Genomic DNA, 26,263 nt, shown 5'->3' on the forward strand with positions numbered 1-26,263 from the left:
GCATCCCAATCATCTGGGCCAGGTCACATACTTGGACATTTTTACAGTAGACAAGGGCTATAGGAGGAGATAATTAGGGGACTGAGCAGATATTTACACTTTCACAGAAGCTGGAGAAAGCATAGAAGGAGAAAACACTAGCCTTACTAATTTAGTATAGAATGAAAACTAGACTATTGCTCAGCAGAGGCATCAATCCAATTTATTCGCATTGCCTTCCATCATATTGAAAATAAGGATTATATTGAAGAATTAGAACTGATGCATAGTAAAGTGGGTATAATATTGGAGGTACATGGTGTCTGTGGAGCATTTTCCCTTTAGAAGAAGTGAGGTTGGCACTTACATTACAGTTCCACTTGCCTGTGTCTTGCGAAGCCGATTCCATCATTCAAAAAAAGTTATACAAATGAATGATATAAACGACAAAGGTATTACATCAAGTAATTTATCACTGCCAACTGCAATGTGCAAAATGGTTATGTACCCAACAATTCAACCTGTTCAATTCCTAAAATAGTAAAAATATTCACAAACAGCTGTCAAATCTTCCTGGTGTACTGCAAAACATGTTTGTTAAACCAAGTATCTGAAAAATTCTCTGTGCGTTCGCATTGCAACAGTTCACAAAGCTACCGGGATTTTGTTTTTTTAAGAACTTATTTTTGTTATGTTTAACTATTGGTATTAAGCAGGATTGCATATTAGAAGTAAAAAATAACATGTTTTAATATTCTTCACTTTTCATTTTTTTTCTTCTTCAGTTTAAACAATCCAATACAGTACAAATAAAATCAACATGAGGACAAGGTTGTATCATTTCCTCTGAGGGTCAGAGCTTTGCTTCCTTAACTTTGCACAAATGTCAACAAGATTTTACCAAGACAAATTTGGGGCCCTTTGGTCTTCAGCTAAAGTAGTGTCTCACCCAGGCCTGCATGAGTCTCTTAGCCCTGTTTGCCTCCTATAAATGATGGGGTCCTAAGCATTGGCTATGGGCATACTTCCCATCACAATATCCAACAGTTTAATATATGTAGCTGAAGTTATAAAGAAGAGATGCTGAGGACCCCAAACTGGAAATTAAATGACGTACATGTCCAATATGTAGTAACATAGTAAGTTAGGTTTAAAAAAGACATACGTCCATCAAGCTCAACCATAATGCCTATATATAACCTGCCTAACTGCTAGTTGATCCAGAGGAAGGCAAAAAACCCCATCTGAAGCCTCTCTAATTTGCTACAGAGCGGGAAAAAATTTGTTCCTGACTCCAAGATGGCAACTTAGAGCTATCACCCATAACCCTGTAGTAGCTCCACTTATTTCTGACCTACAATGCCCTAGAGCCAGAAACTTGAAGTCAGCACTCCACTGGCATATAGAAAGACTATATGTCCAAGGTAGGTCTCTTAAAGCAGAGGGCCGCACAGAATGCTCTCCCTTCCCACAGTCCTGTTTCATTTAGTGTTGATGTGGACCAGTAAAGGAAAATTATTCAAATTCTTATCCTCTTCAGTGCAAGGGGTCTGTCCTTGGTCTTTTTCTATTTAACTTGTTTATTAATGACCTGGAGGGGGGCATAGAGAGTACTGTTTCTATTTTTGCTGATGACACTAAATTGTGCAAAACTATAAGTTCCATGCAGGATGCTGTCGCTTTGCAGAGCGATTTGATTAAACTGGAAAACTGGGCAGCAAACTGGAAAATGAGGTTCAATGCTGAAGTTATGCACTTTGGTAGAAATAATATAAATGCAAGTTATAGACTACATTGTAGTGTGTTAGGGGGATCCTTTACTGAGAAGGACCTTGGGATTTTTGTGGATAAAAAGTTGTCTAATTCCAGGCAGTGTAATTCTGTGGCTACTAAAGCAAATAAAGTGTTGTCTTGTATAAAAAAGGGCATTGACTCAAGGGATGAGAACATAATTTTGCCCCTTTATAGGTCCCTGGTAAGGCCTCACCTTGAGTATGGGGGGCAGTTTTGGGCTCCAGTCCTTAAGAAGGATATTAATGAGCTGGAGAGAGTGCAGAGTTGTGTAACTAAACTGGTAAAGGGGATGGAGGATTTAAACTTTGAGGTTTGGACAGTCATGGTTGGGGTTGTTTTCTCTGGGGAAAAAGGCGCTTGCAAGGGGACATGATTAGAGAGCATTATAGGCACATAGGAATGATCAGCGCACCAGAGCCCCCCTCCCCTTTAGATTAGAGGAAGGGAACTTTCATATGAAGCAGTGTAGGTGGTTTTTCACGGTGAGGGCAGTGAGGTTGGGGAATGCCCTTCCTAGTGATGGTGTAATGGCAGATTCTGTTAATGTCTTTAATAGGGGCCTGGATGAGTTCTTGGACAAGCATAGTATCCAAGGCTATTGTGATACTAAAATCTACAGTTAGTATTAATGGTTTTATATATAGTTTATGTATGTGAGTGTATAGATAGGTCAGTATGGGTCTGTATGTGAGTGGATAGATAGGTCAGTATGGGTCTGTATGTGAGTGTATAGATAGGTCAGTATGGGTCTGTATGTGAGTGTATAGATAGGTCATTATGGGTCTGTATGTGAGTGTATAGATAGGTCATTATGGGTCTGTATGTTAGTGGATAGATAGGTCAGTATGGGTCTGTATGTGAGTGTATAGATAGGTCAGTATGGGTCTGTATGTGAGTGGATAGATAGGTCAGTATGGGTCTGTATGTGAGTGTATAGATAGGTCAGTATGGGTCTGTATATGAGTGTATAGATAGGTCAGTATGGGTCTGTATGTGAGTGGATAGATAGGTCAGTTATGGGTCTGTAAGTGAGTGGATAGGTCAGTATGGGTCTGTATGTGAGTGTATAGATAGGTCAGTATGGGTCTGTATGTGAGTGGATAGATAGGTCAGTATGGGTCTTCGTATGTGAGTGGCTGATAGGTAGATAGGTCAGTATGGGTCTGTATGTGAGTGGATAGATAGGTCAGTATGGGTCTGTATGTGAGTGGATAGATAGGTCAGTATGGGTCTGTATGTGAGTGGATAGGTCAGTATGGGTCTGTGTGAGTGGATAGATAGGGCAGTATGGGTCTGTATGTGAGTGGATAGATAGGTCAGTATGGGTCTGTATGTGAGTGGATAGATAGGTCAGTATGGGTCTGTATGTGAGTGGATAGATAGGTCAGTATGGGTCTGTATGTGAGTGTATAGATAGGTCAGTATGGGTCTGTATGTGAGTGGATAGATAGGTCAGTATGGGTCTGTATGTGAGTGGATAGATAGGGCAGTATGGGTCTGTATGTGAGTGTATAGATAGGTCAGTATGGGTCTGTATGTGAGTGTATAGATAGGTCAGTATGGGTCTGTATGTGAGTGGATAGATAGGTCAGTATGGGTCTGTATGTGAGTGTATAGATAGGTCAGTATGGGTCTGTATGTGAGTGGATAGATAGGTCAGTAGGTCTGTATGTGAGTGGATAGATAGGTCAGTATGGGTCTGTATGTGAGTGGATAGATAGGTCAGTATGGGTCTGTATGTGAGTGGATAGATAGGTCAGTATGGGTCTGTATGTGAGTGGATAGATAGGTCAGTATGGGTCTGTATGTGAGTGGATAGGTCAGTATGGGTCTGTATGTGAGTGTATAGATAGGTTAGTGTAGGTCTGTATGTGAGTGGATAGATAGGTCAGTATGGGTCTGTATGTGAGTGGATAGATAGGGCAGTATGGGTCTGTATGTGAGTGTATAGATAGGTCAGTATGGGTCTGTATGTGAGTATATAGATAGGTCAGTATGGGTCTGTATGTGAGTGGATAGATAGGGCAGTATGGGTCTGTATGTGAGTGTATAGATAGGTCAGTATGGGTCTGTATGTGAGTGTATAGATAGGTCAGTATGGGTCTGTATGTGAGTGGATAGATAGGTCAGTATGGGTCTGTATGTGAGTGTATAGATAGGTCAGTATGGGTCTGTATGTGAGTGGATAGATAGGTCAGTATGGGTCTGTATGTGAGTGGATAGATAGGTCAGTATGGGTCTGTATGTGAGTGGATAGATAGGTCAGTATGGGTCTGTATGTGAGTGGATAGATAGGTCAGTATGGGTCTGTATGTGAGTGGATAGATAGGTCAGTATGGGTCTGTATGTGAGTGGATAGGTCAGTATGGGTCTGTATGTGAGTGTATAGATAGGTTAGTGTAGGTCTGTATGTGAGTGGATAGATAGGTCAGTATGGGTCTGTATGTGAGTGGATAGATAGGGCAGTATGGGTCTGTATGTGAGTGTATAGATAGGTCAGTATGGGTCTGTATGTGAGTGGATAGATAGGTCAGTGTGGGTCTGTATGTGAGTGTATAGATAGGTCAGTATGGGTCTGTATGTGAGTATATAGATAGGTCAGTATGGGTCTGTATGTGAGTGTATAGATAGGTCAGTATGGGTCTGTATGTGAATGTATAGATAGGTCAGTATGGGTCTGTATGTGAGTGTATAGATAGGTCAGTATGGGTCTGTATGTGAGTGGATAGATAGGTCAGTATGGGTCTGTATGTGAGTGTATAGATAGGTCAGTGTGGGTCTGTATGTGTGTGGATAGATAGGTCAGTATGGGTCTGTATGTGAGTGGATAGATAGGTCAGTATGGGTCTGTATGTGAGTGGATAGATAGGTCAGTATGGGTCTGTATGTGAGTGGATAGATAGGTCAGTATGGGTCTGTATGTGAGTGGATAGATAGGTCAGTATGGGCCCTATGTAACTATATGTAACTATGTAATCTTCCCCCAGTGTTTTAGATTTTTGATGCTTATTTAGATTTTGGACCAAGCTTTGAACATCAAAGTTAGACTTTAGATTTTGATTTATAGCCTCAGACTTTTAGTGGCCCAAAAAGGCTTTGTTCTGTATCTGCCTCTGTTTCCAGTGGTTCGCCTCAAGCCTATAATAACACTCACCGTCTGTATGTTATTTTGTGTTATTTCAGTTGTTTATTCCAATTACAGTAATATTTTTCTGACATTGCATATATTATATGCATGTAGGGGCTTTTGCAAAAATCCACAGTATGATACTTTCTCCTGCATACCTTATTGTATGAGATGGTGCTACACTGACAGCTGGAAGTAGCCTGCGTGTGCCATAAATAACCCTTTCACATTGCCCATAAATGTAGGTTCATTTGACCACAATGTTCCCCACACCTTTGCATGCATGTCAAACAGACCACAGGTGGCTCCTTTTACTGTAATGACTTGCAACACTGCCATGCAGGTAATTACTATGCTTCCAATTCGAATTCTCGAGATTTTACAAAAAAAAGAACTGAGGCCTGGTGAGCTTCTGTAGAAATAGAGATGTATTTTTAACATTCAAGCTATTACAATCGTCTGCTTTTTTTAAACAGTTGAATTCATAAAATAGAATGGAATAATGCGATTTTTATCAAGATTCAGTTTTTTACATAAATATGCCCATTTGCGTGAAAATATTCAAATTCAAAAATGAATGTATTTGCCCCTCTGACTTCTTTTCTAGGGATGGGCTTTCTAAGGAGCCTTTTTGCTGTCGGTTTGCGAGTGGCTACAATGATATCAAAGCTTTTTTTTTATTTTTATGTGCAAATGTATGGGTCATGTCCAAAGACAGATACAGGTATGGGATCCCTTATCCAGAAACCCATTATCCAGAAAGCTCCGAATTACGGAAAGCCCGTCTCCCATAGACTCCATTTTAATCAAATAATTCAGAATTTTAAAACTGATTTCCTTTTTCTCTGTAATAATAAAACAGTAACTTGTACTTGATCCCAACTAAGATATAATTACCCCTTATTGGGGGCAGAACAGCCCTATTGGGTTTATTTAATGGTTAAATGATTCCCTTTTCTCTGTAATAATAAAACAGTACCTGTACTTGATCCCAACTAAGATATAATTACCCCTTATTGGGGGCAGAACAGCCCTATTGGGTTTATTTAATGGTTAAATGATTCCCTTTTCTCTGTAATAATAAAACAGTACCTGTACTTGATCCCAACTAAGATATAAATAATCCTTATTGGATGTAAAACAATCCTATTGGGTTTAATTCATGTTTTATTGTTTTTTTAGTAGACTTAAGGTATGGAGGTCCAAATTACAGAAAGACCCCTTATCCGGAATACCCTTGGTCCCGAGCATTCTGGATAATGGGTCCCATACCTGTACCAGCTTTCTATTTCTTAGCCTTTCCTAGTTATTCACTTCCCAACCAATGACTTGTGAGTGTACAGGAGTGTATCCTGTATCCAGATATTTGTTATAGCTCACAGAAGAAAAATCAATTTGATTGCTGTGTAAGCAATTTGTAACTGTTATCTCTGTTGTTACCTTAGGGGCTTAAACACAGACAACATGCCCACTAACATTAAAATGCAGTGTGGAGATATTTTGCTATTGGGTCCAGTAAAATGATTGACCATAATTAAGGTTTTCTTTGCTGATGTAATTTTATCTTGATTTACTTTGAGTTTTGTTTTTGTTTGTAAATGTGCAAATTGCATGTTATTTTTTTTAAACCTACTGCTGCCTAATTTAAAGGTTGTGATGATATGTGAAAATATGAATATAGGTAGGAGGCCTGCTTTCCAGAATGCTCGGGAGCTTAGGTTTTTGTAATAAGGTATCTTTCCATAATTTGGTTCATCACACGATTTGATTGCAATTTGAATTTGCAACACACCCCAAATTTGAATTATAGTTTCCAAAACTCAAATGTTCTAGGTTTATTAAGGGCAAATTTGAAAAACTTGATTATAAAGCTGCTTAAAGCTTGTGAGTTCATATAGAAGTAAATGGGAGTCAGGCCCAGACTGGGGGGTGCAGGGCCTGCTGGGATGCCACCCCAGGGCCCCCTCTGCCCCTACACCCCCCCCCAAGGTGCCTCCACTGGCTTGACGTCCTTCCCTGAACATGTGTGTAAGTGAAACAATCAGGGGAGGGACACCAACACCTGGGGTGAGAGCCGACAGGGATCGGGTCTGGGCCCACTGGGTTCTTCCCCGGTGCCCCAGCGGCCCATACCGACCCTGGTGGGAGTTGTCCTAGGCAAAATGCATTTTTTTCAATGCGAGTTTTCTGAGTTTTCTTAATCTTCCTGAGAGTATGCAGAGCAATTAAAAATGAAAAGAAAAGCATGAATTAGATGCATTTAGGTTTTTTTCATAGTTAAATTTGAGTTTATTTAAACTGAAAAAAAAAACATATAAACCTCACAGTTTTCAAAATTGATAAATAAGCCTCCCTGTCTGACAAAAATGATTTAAACATTAAATAAACCCAATAATATATGTGTTACCTCCAATATGGATCCATGCAGCTTAGTTACCATCAAGTACAAGCTACTGTTTTATTATTACAGAGAAAAGGACATCATTTTCTGAAATTAGAATTATTTGCTTAAAATGAAGTCTATGGGAGACGGGCTTTCCGTAATTTGGAGCTTTCTTGATAATGAGTTTCCAGATAACGGATCCCATCCTTGTACAAATAAACAAAAATAAGTCTGAAATAAATTAAAAGCAACACAATTTGAAAAAATACACGAGGATCCGACAGCTTTGAAAAGATCCTGTAAAACACAGAAGGATTTGAGAGGAAACATTGTTTATTTGTACATTTCTTTTTCACATTTTTGTTTACTTTTTTAATAAAGAGGAAGCAGTAAAATCCATTTTAACTTAAAGAGTAAAATCTAGTTGGAAACCCTTAGGGGGCAAGTACAATAAAACCTTTTGCTGTCAGTATCGTGTGGGTCTGATTCTTCATTCAGTTAGGTGGCATAAACTCCGGTTTGAAAGTCCTATCTCACAACAGCTGCTGAATCAAATCATCTGTCGGACAGCTCTCCTTGATTTCATCTCACCACAGGAGGGGAAGAAATTAATATTTGTGACTCCTAAGTGAGAACTCACAGCCTCTGAGAAAAAAAGGGTTTCATCAAATACCTGTTAAAATGTTATATTAACAAACCTGTGCGGAAATCTGACCAGATGGAGTGCAGTTCCAAAGGCAAAGTCAATTACATAGCAGTGTGCAAGTAAGTCAAAACTCCTTATTTATTGTAAATATATTCAAGGAAATAGGCATTTTGACAAATATTTTGCATGAAGAAGTAAACACATCCAGCTGTTTTTAAACCAAGCTAAGAGATAATAAATACAACACTGCCCAAAACAGACATATGGTAATTATTAATATATGGATATATGGAATATGTGCTATGGAATCACATGCCATTTAGTTTAATATGACATTTGTAATATGTTATGAAAAGCCTTGCAGATATCAGTTCGTTACAAACTCAAATATCAGCTTCACACAGGAGCTATTTTTTTTTTTTGCCGTAAAATTGGTGAAACAAAAGGGGACTACAATAGGAATCAGTTTTGACTAAGAAAACAAGAACTGGAGTTATAGATAACAATAGATGCAGAGATGTGCAATAAGATGCGCAATAATAGATGCATAGATGTGCAATAAGATGTGCAATAATAGATGGCTAGATGTGCAATAATAGATGGCTAGATGTGCAATAATAGATGGATAGATGTGCAATAATAGATGGATAGATGTGCAATAAGATGTGAAATAATAGATGGCTAGATGTGCAATAATAGATGGCTAGATGTGCAATAATAGATGCATAGATGTGCAATAATAGATGGATAGATGTGCAAAAATAGATGGATAGATGTGCAATAAGATGTGCAATAATAGATGGCTAGATGTGCAATAATAGATGGCTAGATGTGCAATAATAGATGGATAGATGTGCAATAATAGATGGCTAGATGTGCAATAATAGATGGCTAGATGTGCAATAATAGATGGATAGATGTGCAATAATAGATGGATAGATGTGCAATAATAGATGGCTAGATGTGCAATAATAGATGGCTAGATGTGCAATAATAGATGGCTAGATGTGCAATAATAGATGGCTAGATGTGCAATAATAGATGGCTAGATGTGCAATAATAGATGGATAGATGTGAAATAATAGATGGATAGATGTGAAATAATAGATGGATAGATGTGCAATAAGATGTGCAGAATCTGCCATCACAACATCACTAGGAAGGGCATTCCCCAACCTCACTGCCCTCACCGTGAAAAACCACCTACACTGCTTCAGATGGAAGCTCCGTTCCTCTAAACTAAAGGGGGGCCTTTTTAAGGACTGGAGCCCAAAATTCCCCCCCATACTCAAGGTGAGGCCTTACCAGAGACCTATAAAGAGGCAAAATTATGTTTTCATCCCTTAAGTCAATGCTCTTTTTATACAAGACAGCACTTTATGTGCTTTATTAAGCCTGCAGTAATAGAAAATGGAAGATGGGAAGGATTTAAAATGGAGTCTAGCGCTATACATAACAGCAAACTGTTATGTATAGCGCTAGACTCCATTCTAAATCCTTTGCAAAGTGAAGAGGAATGTTATGTTATGGATTTGTGTACAGTTGTATCACTAGGAGCAAACTCCCAGCATTCTTAGATTTTATTTTGTCATACATCTCTAGTTTCTCTAGCAACTGCCCATGCCTCTAGCTCAGTTGCTATATTCTCTGGGGACATTTTTACTTCTGGAGTTTCTGTGGGAGGAATGCCAGGGGGGATAAGCAGACATCCACACAAAGAGAAATAGAATTAAAATAAGTGAACCCCACATAAATAGTATTAATAAATATATAATAAGAGTGGTACAACCTGTACACTGTTACCTTCAATCCATCTATTGTTATGTGGATGTTATGAAATTATTTATTTTTAAAAGGAACCATTGACTAATTTTGCCCTGTAACCATCTGTTTACGGACTAATGAGTCCATATGAAAACCAGCTAGAATGAATTAACAATCTTACTTTAATCTATTAATAACTAAAATGTGACAGATAAAACTTAATTGGAAAGCACGGTGGTTAATAAAACTAATTAAACCATTGATTATGCCTAGGTTAGGTCGGCATCATCAACTGAAATGATCTGTAAAATGAAAAGGATACGCCACAACAGTGGAAATAAATTGCATAATTATGTGCTTATTTAATTACACTGATATCTCCCCATTGTGATTTAATACATGCTATGACTCTGTGAAGCTCAAGGTCCTCACTCTAGCTCTTTGGATCTGCAACTCCCAGGATCTTTAGTCAACAGGTATTTGAAAGGGCTGTGGGTATTGAAGTTCTGCTCATTCAAAAACAAAGAATCATTGTGATCAGCAGAGATTACTAGTTCTGTTTCTAAAATTTACAGCTTCTTCTGTGAAAAATGTTTAAAGCAATCAAAACATTTAATTCTACAATCTATATGTACCTTCTTAAGAACTGTTCTGCATACCTGTGGCCAAAAATATCTGGACAACCTTTCTAGTATTCCATGCTCTCAGTTGCTGGAAGCAATTTTCACAAATCACAAATATGGGGCCCATTTACTAAAGGTTGTGTTTTTTTCACAATGCATATTTTTTTGTGCACAAATATGATTTTTTTTGTGGACAAAAAAATTGATTTTTTTTTTCAGCATTTATTATGCATCAAAACTGCAACAAATCAAAACATTTAATTCTACAATCTACATGTACCTTCTTAAGAACTGTTCTGCATACCTATGTAGGTGAATGTCAGATAATCAGATAACAACATTGGAGAGTCAAAGTGCATATACACAATATGGTTACCTGTGGCCAAAAATATCTGGACAACCTTTCTAGTATTCCATGCTCTCAGTTGCTGGAAGCAATTTTCCCAAATCACAAATATGGGGCCCATTTACTAAAGGTTGTGTTTTTTTCACAATGCATATTTTTTTGTGCACAAATATGATTTTTTTTGTGGACAAAAAAAATGATTTTTTTTTTCAGCATTTATTATGCATCAAAACTGCAACAAATCTGAAAAAATAAAAGTGAAATTACACAATCAAAAAGCCGCCACAACCCTGTAGAAGTTAAGGGCAGCTGGCCTTTATCAATTGGCTAATCTTTCTTTGCTTCATGGTTTTAGAGGTTTTCAGGGTTTTCTCCTGTTTGTGCGACACTAGCATTTTTCACGTTTTTTCTGCATTTTTTCATTTGTGCTTTTTTTTAAAGGCTGTTATAATAAATCACTTGGCATTCGTGGTTTTAGGGAAAATTAGTTTATTGGTTTCAAAACCTCTAAAACCCAAAGATGAGATAAATGAGCATCTATTTGTCAGGAGGATGAGAGCACAACTCCACTAAGGGCTCTGGCACACGGGAAGATTAGTCGCCAGCGACAAATCTCCCTTGTCACGGGCGACTAATCTCCCTGAACTACCATCCCACTGGCAAAAATGTAAGTCGCTGGTGGGATGGCACACGCTGCGCAGGTGATTTTGGCAAATCGCGGGCGACTAATCTCCCCGTGTGCCAGAGCCCTAAATGCTATAAGTACAGAGAGGGTTTATTATGGCCCTTTATCAGCACTGATCCTGATTGTACATTGACCCCAGAAAGCTTAACTTACAAAAGATTGCATTTTAGGGCTCATTTAATAACACCAGTGCAAGTGCACCTGAGCTCAGGTGCAGCCGTCTGTGCATATTGATATTATTGGTACTTGCATCCAATCAGGCTCCATATACTTCTGTATTGTTGCAGGCAGTTCATTATGAAAATTGTAAGCAAGTGCCCCTATTCATGCAAAGGAACTCTGGAGCTTCCTTCAACCTGAATATGGCTGTAATTCCAAGGTTTCCAAAGCTTCAGCAATAGGCACACTTATATCATCCCCACTACGTAAATTTTGTCTGTTACATATGTCTGATTAAGGATCAAATGCTTGTGCAGTTGCATTCATTGATTGATGCATCAGACACAATTGCAGTGAGTATTGCAGTATTGTGGGATTTGTATTAGTGCGTTTGTATTTGCAACCCAAACTGAACTTGCAAGTTGCACTTGCACAAGTAAATAACCATTTTGTTTAAGATACAGCTTTGCCTAGTTTTTAAATAGCAAAATGAATCGTCTGAATATACCATACAAATACAAAACAAATCTGCCATTTACAGTGAGTCACTTTTTAATTTAGTACAGCACATGAAATAGTAATATTATGAACATAAAATAGGAAATGCAAGAAAAAAATCCAGCTAACACCTATGTTGAATGCAATTACACTTCACCATTTAACAAATGTTTGCAGTGCATTGTCCCACATGCAGTTCCTATAGGAGGCTGCTGCTATCTCAGAAAAAGAAACCAAGGGAAATGCAAGAGCCATTTTGAATGAAATGAAAGAATATACTCTTGCGCCTCATACCTTTATAAATTCAACATTTCAGCCTGGGCTTTGGAATCTGTTGACCGTTTTTGTGATTCGGAAACTGAATTACAGCTTCCAGTTCAGCTGAGCAATATCATATAACCTTATTGGAGGGAAATATGGGGAATGGACAGGCAAACTGCTGCCTCTTAAATAATGTTATTTGAAAACTTTTTTCACTAAACTCATCTATTCTGGCTGTCATATTATTTCAGTGATGGAAATGATCAATGCTTAGAGAATAGCTCACTGCTTTTTGCCTTGATTTTTGTTTCAGATTCAACTAAATATTGATACCTTTGAGTAGAGATGTATTATGTCCGTTTCAGAGGGTCTCATTTATAAAATAGCACCATGTTCTGTTTAAAAGCATTGTTTTCCTGTACTAAGGGCATGGACATCTGTCTCAGAAATTCCCAACAGGCCTGGAATCGCCTGTTAATAATATGAGACTCTTTAATGGAATAGAAAATAGCAAGTTAGAATCAAGAGTGAACTAATTGTTACATATCATTGGCTATAGGCGCTAATGCTTCTTCTTCAAAGGTTCTTGTTGCCTCTTTTTCTGATAGCAAACATTTCCTTTTTTTAATTAAAAAAATATATAAAACATAACTATGATAAGCATGGGATGATTTGGTGGATAAAAGGCTGAGAATGACTGGCACAAACATCCAATAGTATGTCCTTACTAAAATTGTGCCCAAAGCCCATCGGATCGCCCTACGTGCCCAAAGTGTATCAGACAGACACCTATGCCATCAATGCTTGTCAGGTCTCCTGTAGTGTCCCAAAGTGCATTACAAAATCAACCCACATGACATAGCTCATAATGCCAAACAATGCAGCAGAAAGTCTCTATATACTATATATACAGTAGGCCATATTTGGACAGTGGTATTACTAAAGTGTTTTGCTTACTAAACCTTTCCATACTAGAACCCTGTGTGATATCTTTGTGGAAAAAATCATATCTGGGCCTAAGGAAAGCTGAATGGGTCAGAGCTCCTCCCTGTGTGGTCAAAAGCAGAATGGCCAGAGGGCTGCGTGTCTATTTCTACAAGGAAAGGTGGTCTTACAGATACTGTATTGCATATAATAATTAATTAATAATGAATATTAACATTGTGTGCAATCAATTTATTCATAGTGTACCAAAGACAAATGTGGAAGCGAAATATACACAGATTTATTCAAATTCTTACTTGAGAATACTAAATCCTAAATGTTATTACATTAACCAAACACTGAATACCAGGGTACACCAAGGTGCTGCCACCCCTTCTGTATGCCAACAATAGGCAGGTCTGCCCTTACGACTACTCCTTGCAGCATTGCCCCGTGTTCCAATTTTGTTTTGTAAATGAGGCCTTATGACATTAGAGTGTTGACAGTTTCTTCCTGCACTCCAGTATTTGATGTCAGTGTTAAATCAGTCAATGATTATTCAATAACACCTTGTGTAAGTGCTCCATATTACTTCTCACTGCAGGGAAGAGAATCTCAGTAACTTGAGATAAGAACTGTAATGTTTCCAACATCTATACTAGCAATGTTCTTTATGATTTCAGGTTCTGTGCCTTGTTTCAGACTCAATTAACACCTTCACCTAACCACTGTGTTTTAATGTTGCATGATTATTATGGTTCCTAGGAACATTAAGAGGCTTCCCCTGTTCAACATAAGAGCAATGAATATTGCATGAGTTTTGCCTATTGTTTTAATCACAAAATCTGTGGTTTGTCTTATTTCTTGATCTAAACAGAACAGAGAGACTGAGGCTACTCCATGTTTAGTCCTTGCAAGGTAGATAATTAGACTTAAGGTGGCGACACACGTGGCGATCTGACGATGTTTCGTGCGACCAACGGTCGCGCGAAACATCGTCAGATCCGCCACACACAGTCAGGGCTGAAACAGCAGATAAGGAGGTAGCAACAATAGGATTTCTACCTCCTTCTGCCGATTCAGCCCCGGCGGCAGATTTTGGTCAGGCGCCTTCTATGGAGCCCGATCAAAATCTTTTAACCGGTCCGATCGGCGAGTTGACCGATATCAGCAGCTTCCTGCGATATCGGTCGACTCGCCGACATGCAATACACACACCGAATATCGTACGAAACGAGGTTTCGTATGATAGTATCGGTGCGTGTATGGCCAGCTTAACACTGCACATATAATCCTTCTACATAAAGGACTCCTTCTCATAAAAGAGTAACAATAAAGGTTGTCTACTAATAATCTAATTATCAACCTTGCAAGGACCAAACATGGAGTATGTATGTATGTATATCTTTATTTATAAAGCGCTACGTGTGTACGCAGCGCTTTACAGTAGAATACATTAATACAAACAAGGAGATAAGATAATAATAGATAAATACATAGTATAACAATAAATACAGATAGATACAAGATACAGTTGCAAGAAGTTCAAGACACAAGAGGATGGAGGTCCCTGCCCCGTAGAGCTTACAATCTATATGGGAGGGTAGCTACTACGGTTTCTCTATTTGTTCTGTTTAGATGAAGAATCAGAAAAAGATTTTTCTAGGTTAAAACAATACGCAAAAAGTATAATAATAATAAATCTGCACTCACTCAATGTATCATAAAACCTTCTTTATTAGTAGTAAGGCATGATCAGAGCAACATTTCAGACCCTGTGACATGAGATCACCTAGAAGAGGGTGCAGATGCAGAATGGAAGAGGCTTTAAGTATGACTTTACGGGGGTTTATACCCCAGAATATGTAATTTCCATTGAAATTATAGTGTCCACTGAAACATAAGCTTCATTTACAATCATTTTTAATACAAATTACATTCTATGGCTAATGGGACAGTCCAGTTACCCTTGGCTACCCATGAAATATTTATTATATTTTAACCCATGGTACACTGACATAATGTAGTAAATCGGCCCTACCTTTAGAAATGATTATGAACCTAATATGCCCATGAAAAACCTAAAAAGCTTGTGCTTTAAAGGGGAACTTCACCTAAACAAAGCTTTTTGAAAAGTAGATGTAATTTCAAGCAACTATGCAATATACATGTATTAAAAAATATGCAGACGCACTTATTTAAGCCGCACACCTGTAAATTTCACATCCACTGCACTAGTGGTGCAAGCCTTCCGTAGGACTGGCGGGTCCTTATCCTCAGCAAAACGGAGCCGCACACACAGATATATGCAATTGGGGAGCTTACCCCATTTATTGTGACCACCTTGATCAATGTTTTGGGGGGATTCACCCTCCCTTAAAAAATATGCAGCCCTTTCATGATTTTAATGTAGTAATATGGTTTGGAACAGTTACGTAAGCCAGACCCCCTGTTCTCCTGCTGATCTGACTGGCTGCGTTGAGAGTCCAAAAAAATGTAACTGTAGTTGACTGTTCTCGACTCTTTAACAAAATTTGGCTCAGAGGCCGGAGTTCCCCTTTAATATGTAGAACACCTCATTGATCCCAGTTTAAATCTGTCTTATTGTGAAAGTGAGTATAATTGCAGGGCATGCTGAGGTTTTCATTTCACTTTGATTTGCCATTTAGTAAAAGTTTGGAAAGAGTGCGTGTTCAAGCTAAAAAAAACATCCCAAATAATTATTTAAGGATGCATCAGAGACTTTACTGAATGAGAATACGCTACTTGAAATTGAATCCCAATAGCAGCAGAAAGTAGCTTCTTTTTACTCTAACCATTGCATGGCCTATTGCTAATCAATAACACTGGCTAAACACCTTCACAAAAGCTTGATAAACAAACATTAGCTTTACTTAGCGTAAGTGCATCCGCTTCCCTCTCACTATGTGCCGTGATCAATTGCTTTGTGGCTGCTTTTTATTAAGTAGTCTAATTTGGACCACAATTAAAATTTATTCTCTAAAAGGATGACGCAGATATCCCAGGCATTAATTAAAAATCTGTCTGGAAGCTGGTAGCAAGATGGATGTCCCCCCATGTATGTCCCTGATTCAGCAGAGTTAAGCTCTTTCCTTAAGTACAATTCATTCAAAGGAGGTGTAAAAATGGTGCCCTGCTTTATGGTTACATTGTTGTACTGTAGATAAACTGAATTTGTTTAAAGTTTAGGAACTTTAAAGGTGATCTATTGTTTGAAAAACAAGAATGTGTCAGTGCATTATACACCTTTAACTATAGAAGATATTTGCTTAAAAAAAGTAGTTTCAGGTTGATTTACTGAGAAATATCCTAAAAAACACTATTGTTCCACTTATTGCTGCCTCCTTTCCCAGGTGGTACAGGGGAGCCAGCAGCACTCCGCACACTGCACTGTAGGAAAGGAACCAATCAGCAGTGAGCCTGACCTGATAGGGAACTGAAGCCTGTCTTTGCTTGTGGGACTACAGGGCTGTGATTGGTTATCCCCCTCCTACTGTGCTTCTGGCAGGGACAGTTATGGCACACCCACCTTTTATTTGAAACATGTGTAGGGACTATAGCAGATTTATAAGGAGCGTGGGGGTTTTTACGCTGCGTATTTTCTAATTCTCTCAGCGGCTGAAAAACGCACAATATCATCATCCATAGAAATAACTTGAAAAGACTCTAGGCAAACCACACAATGCGTAAATACGCTAGAAAACGCCTTAGCACGGATTTTTCAAGCGTTGGCTGAAATACGCCGTTATTTGCACAGCAACCTATTCCTATGTATACACAAAGGCAGCTGCCAGACCTAGCGGAAATACGCAGCGTTTTTTACTATTTTGCACTATTAGCACCATGGAAACGGGATTTGCTACGTCACCAGTACTAGGCTGAAAAACGCCATAGTCAGGGGCTGTGTGGCTTGTGCAGCGTTTTTAGGCTGAGAAAAAACGCAGCGTAAAAACGCCACGTGTGGCATCAGCCTTAAAGATCATGAGCATTTTAGCCCAAAGTGAAACCAGCCCCATATATTAGAGAAGCATTCAGTATGGTAGAGAAGGTGGGCTCAGTGACACAGGGGAACCCTGGAGCTACATCCACTCTCAAACGTGGCAGTAGCCCCATGGTTCCCACAGCCATGGCACTTTGAACGCTGCTCTTGTGTTAAGTAAATGACCCCTCTTTTGTTTTTATCCTCTACTGCCGGGCATCATTACTTTTATCAATAAACAGAGATTCTCTATATTTACCCCCAGGTCTAGGGTTGCAGTAGCTCCAGGTTTCCCCATCAATCGGTGCAGTTACTTTATATTTATTAGAAGAAATGGACACAATGACAACCATGTTAAAAGTGTAGGATTTTCTTTAGAACAAGTACCTAATTGGGGTTGTCTTAATTAATTAGCTTTTTTCAGCAGCTCTCCAGTTTGGAATTTCAGTAGCTATCTGGTTACTATGGTCTTGTTTGCCTTAGCAACCAAGTTTAATTAGAGACTGGTATATGAATTGGGCAGGGACTGAATAGTAAGATAAGGAATAAAATGTAACAATGATAAAATCCCACAATTCCCTGCACACTGTGATGTCAATTAGGAAAGAAACAGTGTAATGCATTGTGGGTTATGTAGTTCCTTCATGCAGTCTGTAAGCTGTGGAAAAGTTGTAACAATTTGTAGCATCAGTGGTTTAGTCCCTCCTCCCCTGCATTCTTTTTGAAGAGGGGTCATTACTATATTTCTGTTCACTTTTACATTGACTATTACTTTGACACCATTTGTCACCAGAAACCATTTGAAGCATCATAAACAGCCATTTTCAGCATGGTTAGAGACTTCAGAAATGCGATGAAGAACTTTACTATTTGGATGGTTGCATGAAAGGCCCTCTGTAACAAGCGCTGCTAGGCGTGTCTCCTAGTCGCAGTGTGGCGTCCAAGATGGTGATATCCATAGACACCACGTGCTTTCCTGGCGACGCAACACTGACTCATAGTCACATAATTAAGTTGGGTTGATAAAAAACCAAAGTCCATCAGGTTCAACCCTTCCAAGCAAACGCCAGCACTCAAACCTTTATTATCAAAGCTCTATAATCACAATAGCCTTGGATACTATGCTTGTTCAAGAACTCCCCTCTTAAAGGCATTATCATAATCTGCCATTACAACATCTCTAGGAAGGGCATTCCCCAACCTCACTGCCCTCACCGTGAAAAACCACCTACGCTGCTTCAAATGGAAGCTCCGTTCCAGGGGGTGGCCCCTGGTGTGCTGATCATTCTTATGGGAAAAAAGAACATCCCCTATCTGCCTATAATCCCCTCTAATGTATTTGTACAGAGTAATCATATCCCCTCGCAAGCGCCTCTTTTCCAGAGAAAACAACCTCAACCCTGACAGTCTCACCTCATAGCTTAAATCTTCCATCCCCTTTACCAGTTTAGTTGCATCACATCATGGTTCAGCTGCAAACTCAAAATAAAAGGAAGCCAAGGACCTGGGTTCAATGCCCAATTATAGGAATTATTCTGGAAGTTCCTGAGTGTCCTCAAAATTGCCTTTTCTGTCTGATATACCAGTCCCTAACTTTCTGCTTTGTTCCTGACTGCCCTGATTGCTGCCTGTCACGATCCTTTGCCTGAATACAAGAGAATTGCTTAACCCATTGAATACCACGAATCGGACTCTCTAAATACAGCTTTCTCCTTGGTACAGACTTCAACCCCTTTTTAGGCCGTCGGGCTTTGACATCCTCTACTCTTAAGGGCAAATTTATCAAAATGTGAGTTTAGAGCTTAATACATAAAAACCTCACCCACGTTCTATTCATTCCTATGGGATTTCTAGAAGCATATTTTTTAAATGGTGAGTTCTAACTTTCACCCATTGATAAATACACATCTACAAATCCCATAGAAATGAACATGGGTGAGTTTTTTATGTATTTAGCTCGAAATTCACATTTTGATAAAACTGCCCCTTAGAAAGAAATTGCTCTGTAATTAATACAATTGAATTAATGAACATTTTGATCAACTCTTCAAGGTCATTATAAGCTTCCCATTAAGTCCTGTAAGAGAGGCTCCTACTTGTATTTGGATAGAGAAGATGCTCTTTGATACACCATTCATCTGGAAAATGTGCAGGCATTCATTAGGTATCGCGGCGCACTGGGAAAGCCTAGCGTTGTACTGTGTGCCTGAGTAATTTAGAAAATCAAACAAGAATGCTATTAAAGCAATCAGAACATTTACATAAGTGCGGTTTCTTTGCAGTGCACTTTGCTTTTTAAGCAAAGATTTGTTGTGCAGCCTTAAAATAACCCATTTATGAAGACTGCATTGGAAGGAGAGCAACGCTGCTCAGGGGGGGGGGTCTTACTTATAAAACTGGTCTCTTGGTAGTCGCTGAGTCAGCTGTATAAAAGCTGAGATAGACACAAGGAACACTTTAATTAGTTTTAATATTTGCTGCAAGGCGACGGTGCAGCGGGCTTCCGGAAGAGATAAATGAACATATATTCCACTCTTAATTAAAGCAGAACTGAGAGTTGGTATAAACCATGACTAAACGTTTAAAGTCACCGGAATGGAAAATACAATATTGTGGGTTTTTCAGTTGCGGAAATAATAGTTTATATTCTTAGGGGTTCCTGTTAATATACAGTGATAAGTTATTCACAGTGCTTTTTTGAAGATTTTAGTAAAGGATAAACCTGCGGTGCCCCATCTGTTGCCGATCTACAATTCCCTCAATCCTCCACTAGCCAGTTATAATTATTCTGGTTTATTAATATATTGCCAACATACTGTGCAATGCTGTCGCGCGAGGGAGTATAGATGCCAGTAGAAGGTCCTTGGGAAACAACAACTTACAGTCTAAAAATTACCATCATATTTCCATCACATAACTTCTTAAACTTACTGAATTTGTCTAGGTTGATTTAAAGGCATACTATCCCATTACATTATTCTGCTCTACAGTATAATATAATGACAAATATAAGGTTTTTCCCTTTAGTAAATTTTAGTAAATTTTATCATCTTCTTGTGGTCATTTCATACAAAAGAATTGTCTGGAGTGGGGTATACAGCTTCCCTGATGTCTTAGTAGAAGTGGAAAGAAACAAGGGAAATGCTGATGATGTTGTTTATATACACTAATGGCCAAATGTATTTGGACACCTGTTTGTCTAAAACCAAGGATTTTAAGAAGAAGTTGGCCCTCTCTTAATGAAGACATAAAGTATAAGTGAAAATTCCCCCACTATTGTAGACAAATAATATATGGGGCTGGTTTTACTTTGGGATAAAAATGATCATTTATTTTAAAAATTACCCCTTTATTGGAGCTTCCTATGGTCCCTGTCCATGTTTCAAATGAGGGGTGGGTATGTTCCAATAGTCCCTCAGATTGTAAGCTCTACGGGGCAGGGACCTCCTTCCTACTGTGTCTCATACCACATGGCACTTATATATATATATATATGTTTACATATATGTATTTATTGTATTTATTTATTATATCACTTGTCCTCCCTGTGTGTAATTTTGTATTCTGTAAGACTGTACAGCGCTGCGTACCCTTGTGGCGCTTTATAAATAAAGTTATACATACATACATACATACAAGTACAGTCGGAGGGGATAGCCAATCACATCCCTGCAGTCAATTAAGCAAGCACAGGCTTCAGTTCCCTATAAGGTCAGCCTAGCCACTGATTGGTTCCTATCCTACAGTGCAGTGTGCTGAGTGCCGCCAACTCCCCTGTGCAGCCTGGGAAAGGTGGGAGTAGTAAGCGGGACAGATGGGCAGGACTAGTAGACATTTTCACTAAATCAACCTGAAACACTACTTTTTTGAGCACATTCCTTCTATATTTAGAGGTGTGTAATACACTGGCACATTCTCGTTTTTTCACACAACAGATCACCTTTAAAGCTCATAAACTTTTAAACAAATTCAGTTTATCTACAATACAGAAATGTTACCATAAAACAGGGCACATTTTTACACCTCCTTTGCATTTGGATTTGTGTTCATAAATACGAAGTTGGGCATTGGAGTTGGAACATCAGGCTTGGCTCACATTGGCGTTCCATTTCACCCCAGGGGTATTCAGATGAGTGGAGGTCAGGGCTCTGTGCAACTTGTTCAATCAACTTGTTCCACTCCCATCTCTGCAGATCCATTCTGTATGAGGGAGGGTTGTTCTTATGAGGAGGCAGCACACGATCACACAGTTTCTACTATACTGAAGATTTGGTTTCAAAGAACTCCACCAAGAAGCGCTGAGTATTTGGGGGACCACCCTATTAACTGTTCCATTCTGTATGAACCTGGCTTTGTGCATGGGCTTTTGACAATACTGAAACAGAAAAGGCCCTCCCCAAACTTTAAGAAGCATGGAACTTAGTATAATCTGGTTCAGCAATGATACATGTGGCTTAAATAGCCAATTCATTTTTGACTCACCTGCATGTACCCCAGGCCGGTACAGTTTTATGCTGACTGGAGCACCAGCCAGGGGTAGGTCAATACAATCACTGGGGATGCCTAATATTTTGGCACCCCCCCCCCCGTGATGTGACCTTTCCTTTTCCTTTAATGCAATAGATTTAAATTTCTGCAAAATGTGATTCCCAGAAGTCTAACATGACAATGCTAGAACATTCCAAGTCCCAGTTAGTACCTTTAGGCTAATATCACACGTAGACATGCATGTATACACCCAGCAACTGGGAAACCTCCTACTTGTGCCTGCACCGGAAAGCAGTGAATACGCTCGGGTGCGGGCACATGTAACAGATATCTACACATGGCATTAGCCTTATGTTCTAAAGTTTGTATCATTACAACAGCAGAAAAACAGATTGCTAGTTGTGCACACTTTATAGCTAGTCATATAGCCAATATAGTTATCCTGGCAGCACATTATACACAGGTACTGAAAGGAGTAAATGAAACAAAATACAGAAAGATGGGCAGAAAATGATGATGCACCACCCCACTTTTATCCCAAATGCAAGGAGGCTCCTGCAACATTCCCAAAGACAATGACACTTTGCTGTCTCTTAAAGCATAGGGATTGCCCACAGGTTTCTTTTGATTGAGTAATTTCTATGGTAGGTATCCAGGTTAAAGTAAATAAGAATGTGAACTGTCAAATCAGGTGTTTTTCAGACCCCAGGTGTTGGTATTAGCAGGCAATAAAGCTGAATTCCCTGCTGGAGGGAAGAGATTTGTCTCGAGTAGTGCAAGCTTTCCGTGCATCCCCATGGTGAGCTTATCACAGCTGATTTATAGCGCCACTTATTTACTGAAGTTCTGTGAGTCCCTGCGATGCAGTATCAATTTGACTAGAAACTCTTCCATATAACCATGCTCTCTATTGTTCTATAAGCATGCACATGTTTGTCTTTCACATCACTCCACAGAAATACTCTATTTCTGAATCTAGTCCTTCATCTGGTATAGAAATAAAATGACCATTGCCCTCATAGAGCAACTAGCTTATAGGAAGTATTTGTTGTAAAATAGATGGGCCATAGCAGTTTGGTCCAGGTATAGGCAACTTACAGCACTGTTGCAAAACTGCACCAGAATCCCCCTTCTAGTCAATGATGAAAATATCATGTCATGCAATGATGTGATTTGTGACATCTACCAGAACACTTCTGGTACATTCTAGAAGCCATAGTTTATCACACTTTTAAACAGATACCGTCAAGTTGGGTGGCTCGGTTGTCTCAGCTATGGAAACCTTATTAAAAAGTTAACCATTATGCATTCAACTCATCTAATAGATATATTTAAGAGGACAATACAAAAGATTACAGTGTACATTTGCTGTATTCCCAACCTCATATGTACAATGTACATTTCACAGAAGTCAGAGAATTATATTGGGGCCCTTTGGATGTCCATTAACCACACATGAGCAGCAGGATGGTCCACCTTTTTAAATTTTACACCAAAACTTAACCACAGTAAATGACAAGAAAAACCAGGGCTACTGGATCTCAGTGCTATTTATAAGCCATCCCATCAGTATGGTCTATATGGCATTTAATACTGACCATAATAAGAGTGTTTGGGAAACACTTTGGTTCATGGTATAACACTAGCATGAGAGGCAGAAGGAATGACACTTTGCCTTATGCAATGTCAACAGAGCACATTTGTTTGCCTGAACATTAACTAAACTAGCACATATTGCTGTGCAGTCTGTGAGCAGAAAAGATGTTAATGGTTGATGCTTGCAAAAATAATTAGCATCAACTGATGTGCCAAGGCAAAAATATGAAATCCTGTTATGTAAATACATTTTGCTCACATGGCCATATTGAGAGAACAGAGCAAAAGTGACAGAATGAAACAATATTGCAAAAATGGATGTAAAGGAGTTGTTCCTTAATAAAAAAAGAATCTGGCCATGCCAGTACATTAAGGCTGGTGAATAGAGTGCAGCACCTTATACATATTTTCATATAGGCAACCCTGAGATGTGCTTACATTGTACAAACATAAACGGGTTGGGCCACAGGGTCACCTACTTTGGTGCAAGAGTTAAATAGAGCAGTGGCCAAGCTTTGCATACTCATACCCCTTGCACCTTGTATTAATAAACTCCAGTTCTTCTGCCTTGTAGTATCTAGAAAATAGTGGTTTGTTTATTAGCTTTTCATATTGTTTGCCCTAGCATATACACTGCACACTTTAGCCCATCATTCATGATTCTAGTTAATTCAATTATTTAATAATTATAACTTGATTCACTTATTTTCTGGGAACCAAGCCGCCTTTTACATTAACTTTTAGTATGTTATAGAATGTCCTATTCCTAGCAACTTTGCAGGGCTCACTGACCCTAGCATCCAAAAACTATTGGTCTGTGAGGCTACAATTGTTTTTTTATTGTAACTTTTTTTTTTACTTTTCGTTCTATTTTGGCCCTTTGGACTACACTGTACCTGCAAATCATTTGCTTTCAAAGGTAAAACCCCCAAATAGTTGCCCTTTTATTGAGCACCACTGGGATCACGGGTGGGAGCTACAACATGGAGCTGGCCACTGCTTCTGTATAAACTATACCAAAAAAGGGTAAGTTGTGCTTGCCACTAAACTTTAAGAAATTAGGCGGGGGTGCAATGAGGTTGTGACCCCAAAATTCATACAAACAAAGACAAAATGTCCTCTGCACTCACCCATTATCAATATGTATAGGAAATTAAGACATTTTTGTACATAAAGCTACTAAGAAATGCCCTCCCAAAACAGGGATTGTTTGCCCATATATTGCATGGGACTTGTAAGCTGGATGAAACATTGTTTACCTTAAATCAAAGAATCACTCAGAGACCAGAGCTGGGTGGAAGATAATGGCCGCAGCTTGTTTATTATATATCACAAAACATAAATGTAAATGAAACCAAGCACGCCAGAATAACAACTCTTCTAGCTGACTTATGTTTAAATCTTTTTCACTCCGCCATGTTGCCAGGCCAGGAGCATCTCAAATTTGTTTAAATTCTCCCATTAGTTTTAAACCAATGAAACACCTCCAACTGCGACAATAACACTTTTTTTTTTTTAAATTTAATAACAATTAATGACTTACAATCAGTACAAGAAAAAACATGAAAAGAGGGAAGGGTGGGTGGGAACGTCTTGGGACCATTCCTAAAGAAAGGTGAGCCTTGCCCGTGAGCTTGCAATTTATACCCCACTACCATACACATGTGACCCATTTTAGCCAATCTATTAGTTTGCCCCTTTACCTGCCAAGGTCACCTGCCCAGCTGTTGCCTAATTTAACAAAACACCCATTACCAACCAGGTGTGTTAGCGTTAACCCCTTCACTGCTGTTCCCCCAGCTACAGTCCCATGTTACTTACAGCCCTAAAATTAGGCCTTCCATTTGCATTATATTCAAGCTGGCCAACTACGTCAAAGTCTTTCCTGGTCTGGCCAGTCCTACACTCACTTTTATATAATTTATTATGTAGACAATAATGAGCAGCAGAACATATGTGGGACAAGAGCCAAGTGCCACGGCTGCCTCCATGTTGTACTGTAACCCACGCCCAATTGTAATGTATAGGAATATTTGCTGAAGCTCTAATGATGTGTGTATTCATGATCACAAACATTTTTTTAGTCAATGCAAGCAAATGGCTGCAATTTTCATTTTATGCAAAACATAGCAAATTTCGATGTTTATGGCACAAGAAAGAAACATTTCTGTAATGGAGCTTGGAAAAGTAATGTGTGCATTCCTGATTAGGCAAACGCCTTTTGGTCTCTGGAAATATCGCAGATCTGAGTTTGTGTCTATTATATTTAAAATACCTCCTGTTTTTGTGATCTCCTTAATTTACGCGTATGGGCTCATTTAATATGTAATAGGGAATAAATGAAAACAGTACAATACGGCTCCCAGACTGGCATAATTTCATCATTACAGCCCAGGAAATAATTGCAGGCAGCAGCCCGGCGGATTCTTCCAAGGAGCCAAGGTGAATTAAAGCATGACCTTTTTAATGTTTCCTTTCTTGACATTCTCTTTCATGTACACTTGTTTTCAGGTCCCAGAAATGAGCTGCATTGATCCTGATTTGAGAATCCAGTCACAGTGGTAAACAGAAGGTTCTATGATTTATTGTGGCCTGCTGAGAGATGGCTCAGCCACCTGCAGATTGAAAATCTTCCCTTCAACAGGGGTCATACAGGCATGGCGGCCACTCACACTGATCATATGACCTCGTAAAAATGCTCCCATAATCCTAAGAAGTAAATCTAAAATAAAATATTATTTGGTGCCATCAAAACGCATTTTTCTTAACCCACAATGTAAAATTCTTTCCCAGAATTACAACAATTGAACTTTGGACCACACAGAGGGGTTACAAAGATTTGTCTCAGCTGGCAGATTTTGCACAATTGTAACTACAACGTAAAATCTGCAATTTTAATTGTATGCAATTCAACTAGCACTACATTGAGGGGTCATTTACATCTGTAAATTTTTCGTTGCCGTCATGAATTTTTCGAGCACTCAATAAGA

Source organism: Xenopus tropicalis, chromosome 6 (genome assembly GCF_000004195.4).
Source record: "Xenopus tropicalis strain Nigerian chromosome 6, UCB_Xtro_10.0, whole genome shotgun sequence".
Lineage (NCBI taxonomy): Eukaryota > Metazoa > Chordata > Amphibia > Anura > Pipidae > Xenopus > Xenopus tropicalis.